The sequence below is a fragment of the Oryctolagus cuniculus genome, chromosome 15 (assembly GCF_964237555.1).
Source record: "Oryctolagus cuniculus chromosome 15, mOryCun1.1, whole genome shotgun sequence".
NCBI lineage: Eukaryota > Metazoa > Chordata > Mammalia > Lagomorpha > Leporidae > Oryctolagus > Oryctolagus cuniculus.
Genome location: NC_091446.1, coordinates 57,764,029 through 57,768,730, shown reverse-complemented (window position 1 = coordinate 57,768,730; position 4,702 = coordinate 57,764,029). Strand labels below are relative to the sequence as shown.

General features: G+C 34.0%; 1 non-coding gene across 1 annotated transcript; it reads right to left on the bottom strand.

The window, feature by feature from the left end:
• Positions 1-2,338: 2,338 nt before the first annotated feature.
• Positions 2,339-2,445, bottom strand: LOC127484315 (U6 spliceosomal RNA). The gene has a single exon (XR_007911184.2). It is a non-coding gene; the product is annotated as a U6 spliceosomal RNA (small nuclear RNA).
• Positions 2,446-4,702: the final 2,257 nt, after the last annotated feature.

The following is a 4,702-nucleotide window of genomic DNA, read 5'->3' as shown; positions in this document are numbered from 1 at the left end:
AGTCTTAGATTTAGATCTTTAATCCATGTTGAGTAGATTTTTGTGTAAGGTGTAAGGTAGGGGTCTTACTTCAGACTTCTGTATGTGGACACCCAGTTTGCCCAGCACCATTTATTGAATAGTCTACTCACTCCAGGAATTGGTTTTAGCTTCTTGATCAAATAGAAGTTGGCTGTAGATGTTTAGGTTGATTTCTGGTGTTTCTATTCTGTTCCATTTGTCTATCCAGTACCATGCTGTTTTGATTACAACTGCCCTGTAGTATGTCCTGAAATCTGGTATTGTGATGCCTCTAGCTTTGTTTTTGTTGTACAAGATTGCTTTAGCTATTTGAGGTCTCCTGTGTCTCCATATGAATTTCAGCATCATTTTTTCCAGATCTGAGAAGAATGTCTTTGGTATTTTGATTGGTATCATATTGAATCTATAAATTGTTTTTGGGAGAATGGACATTTTGATGATATTGATTCTAATCCATGAGCATGGAAGATTTTCCATTTCTTGGTATCCTCTTCTATTTCTTTCTTTAATGTTCTGTAATTCTCATCATAGAGATCTTGATTAAGTTTATTCCTGTAAGGTATTTGATTGTTTTTGTAGCTATTGTGAATGGGATTGATCTTAGCAGTTCTTTCTCAGCTGTGGCATTGTCTGTGTATACAAAGGCTGTTGATTTTTGTGCATTGCTTTTATATCCTGCTACATTGCCAAACTCTTCTTGAGTTCCAATAGTCTCTTAGTGGAGTTCTTTGGATCCCCTAAATAAAGAATCATATCCTCTGCAAAGAGGGATAGTTTGATTTTTTCCTTCACAATTTGTATCCTTTTAATTTCTTCTTCTTTTAATGACTCTGGGTAAAACTTGCAGAACTGTAATGAATAGCAGTGATGAGAGTAGGCATCCCTGTCTGGTACCAGATCTCAGTGGGAATGCTCCCAACTTTTCCCCATTCAATAGGATGTTGGCCGTGGGTTTTTCACAAATTGCTTTGATTGTATTGAGGAATGTTCCTTCTATACCCAATTTGCTTAGAGTTTTCATCATGAAAGGGTGTTGAATTTTATCGAATGTTTTCTCTGCATCTATTGAGATAATCATATTTTTCTTCTGCAGTTTGTTAATGTGGTGTATCACATTGATTGATTTGCGACTGTTGAACCATCCCTGCATACTAGGGATAAATCCCATTTGGTCTTGATGGATGATCTTTCTGATATGTTGTTGAATTCTATTGGCCAGAATTTTATTGAGGATTTTTGCGTCTATGTTCATCAGGGATATTGGTCTGTAATTCTCTTTCTCTGCTGCATCTTTGTCAGGCTTAGGGAGTAAGGTGATGCTGGCTTCATAGAAAGAATTTGGGAGGATTCCCTCTTTTTTGATTGTTCTGAATACTTTGAGAAGAATTGGAGTTAGTTCTTCTTTAAATGTCTGGTAGAATTCAGCAGTGAATCCATCTGGTCCTGGGTTTTTCTTTGTTGGGAGAGCCTTTATTACTGATTAAATTTCTGACTCACTTATGGGTCTGTTTAGGTTTTCTGTGTCTTTATGGTTCAATTTAGGTAGGCTGTATGTGTCCAGGAATCTGTCCATTTCTGCTAGATTTCTATTTGTTGGCATACAACTCCTTGTAGTAATTTCTGATGACTGTTTTTATTTCTGTGGTGTCTGTTGTTAAATTCCCCTATTTAATGTCTGATTTTATTGACTTGGGTGATCTCTCTCCTTTTTTTGCTTAGATGGGCCAATGGTGTGTCAATTTTGTTTATTTTTTTCAAAAAAACAGCTCTTCATTTTGCTGATCTTTTTAAATTTTTTTGATTCATTTCTTTGATGTCTTCTCTAATTATTCTCTTCTGCTATTAGTTTTTTTTTTTTTGCTCTAGTTTTTATAGATTCTTGAGATGCATTGATAGCTATTTATTTCCATTTTCTTGATGTCGGCACCTATTGCTAAAAACTTTCCTCTTAACACTGCTTTTGCTGTATCCCGTAAGTTTTGATATATTGTTTTGTTATATTCATTTGCTTTCAGAAAGTTTTTGATTGCTCTTTTGATTTCTTTTATGACCCACTGTTCCTTCAGGAGCATGTTATTTAGTCTCCATGTGTTTTCACATGCTCTCGGATTCCTGAGTTGCTAGTTTCCAGCTTCTTTCCATTGTGGCTGAAAAGATGCATGGTATGATTTCAATTCTTTTGAATTTGCTGAGACTTGCTTTATGGCCTAGTTTGTGCTCAAACCTAGAGAAAGTTCCATGCACTTCTGATAAGAATGTGTATTCTGCAACTGTAGGATGAAATGATCTATAGATATTTATTAGATCCATTTGGTCTAAAAATATGGAACACTTCATGAATATGCTTGTCATCCTTGAGCAGGCGCTATGCTAATCTTCTCTGTATCATTCCAATTTTTGTATATGTGCTGCCAAAGCAAGCACAAGTATATAATTATTATAGTCACATTCTCCTATTGAATTGATGCTTTAGTCATTACATAGTGCCCTTCTTTGTCTCTTTTATCAGTTTTTGTGTGAAAGTCTGTTTTGTCTGATATTAGGATATCTACATCTGATCTTTTTTTGGTTTCCATTAGCATGGAATATCTTTTTCCATTCTTTCACTTTCAGCCTGTGGGTATCTTTTTGATGAGGTGTGTTTCTTGAAAGCAGCAAATAGATGGGTCTTGATTTTTAATCCATTCAGCCAACCTGTATCTTTTAACTGTGTGGGTATCTTTTAATTGTGTGTGTGTATGTGTGTGTGCTGTATGCTGATGTGTTACAGAGCATATAACTTTGGATTTTGCATACTTCATGACTTTATTTTAAAAATTGCATTTTCTGAGGCTGGTGTCATGGTATAACAGGTTAAATCACCTCCTACAACATCAGCATCCCATACGGATGCTGGTTGAATTCTTGGCTGCTCCACTTCTGATCCTGCTGCCTGCTAATATGCCTGGGAAAACAGCAGAAGATGGCCCAAGTATTTGGGCTCCTGTACCCATGTGGGAGATCTAGAAGTAGCTCCAGGCTTCTGGCTTCAATCTGACCCAGCCCTGGTTATTGTGGCCATTTGCGGAGTGAACCAGAGGATGGAAGATCTGTGTCTCTCTCTCTTTGGCTCTCCTCCTCTCTAACTGCATTTCAAATAAATTAAAAAAAAACTTTTATAAAAAATAAATAGGAAGTTGTCAAGATGAATGCATTGAGGGGTAGTAGGGAAACAACAGAAGACTGATAAAAAGGAAAGTGAAAGGACATAAAAATAAATTTCACTTACATTCATACCTATCTTAGGAGTGAATTTCATTAATGCTCACGGCAGGCATTCTGACAGTGCTCACAATGCTAGGTTTTGTGGCAATTCCTTTACCTATCTGTATTAAGCCTTCCAACTATGATGTCAGGTATGATATTATTACCACAATCTTATTGAAGACAAAAATGAGAACAGAAATTTAAATAAATCTAATAAATGGTATATTTTATATACCCAATAAATATTAGGAACTATCAAAATTTAATTTGTCTGAGATTACATAGTCCTTAACAATGAGGTTACCGGGCTAAATTATTTCCTCATAAATGTCAGAAAGAATAATCTTGCAAATAATACTCCTTGGAAATATATCCAAGCCATAAAGCTATGAGACTGTATAACTCTTTCTTTTTCTCTCCTTTTAATTTAAGACTAATGTCACATTCTTTCCCTTATTTGTGGAAACTAATATATAGACAGTATAAAAATTGTATGGATGTCAGATCATTTGGTATTTAGATAAAAATATTGCTTCACTGAATCATGCTTTACTAATAAATAATAATAATAATAAGTAATAATAAATCATTATTTACTTAAATAATAATATGCTCCTCTTTCCCCACATTATGATCATTGTCATGATTCCCTCACTCTGTGATATTAATCTCTTCTAAAGAAAAATAGTTTATAATACTTACATTTGAACTAAATGTGGCAAAATACTTGAAGTATTATAAAAGAATAAAGAGTGAATTCTCAACAATTTCCACTCAAATGTGTATATTTGTAATTAATAAACATAATTTAACCTCCTAATTCTGTCAATAGGGGAAGCATAAAGAATGAAATTTAAACAGTTAATTGTAGTTATGGCCTTACTTTCAACCTATGGCTGACTTAACATTATCTACACTTACTTTCCTACAAACTTTAACTGAACTATTACACATATTCTTTTGTGTAATTCTTTTGGATTAGGAATAATTCTAAGTTAGTAAATATGTGAAAATGCTGAGTAACAGAAGTTCATATATATTTAATAGGTCTGACTTCATATTGGCAGGAAACTATCATAAATGAATGAAGGCAATTGGATACACGGACTACAAGAAACTACAAATAACTGCTGTTCATAAACATACCTGAGACAAAATGTTGATGAGGGTTTTTTGAGTAAGTAAAAGTTCCTTATACTCATGAATGCCTGTAAACTCATTAAAAGGACCCTTGCAAATTGCCAAACCCAGTTTCCAAATACTTGTTCAGTTCCTAGAGGATAGGGATAATTTTTATCTGACTTTTATGTGACTTAAATAATTTTTGGTATTTTCAAATTCAAAAACAAGTGTTCAATTTTTATTTCACAATTTAGAGGTGAATTTTATGAATTTATATCCTTTGAAAAAGTCGTTTCTTTGTCTGAATGGCTTT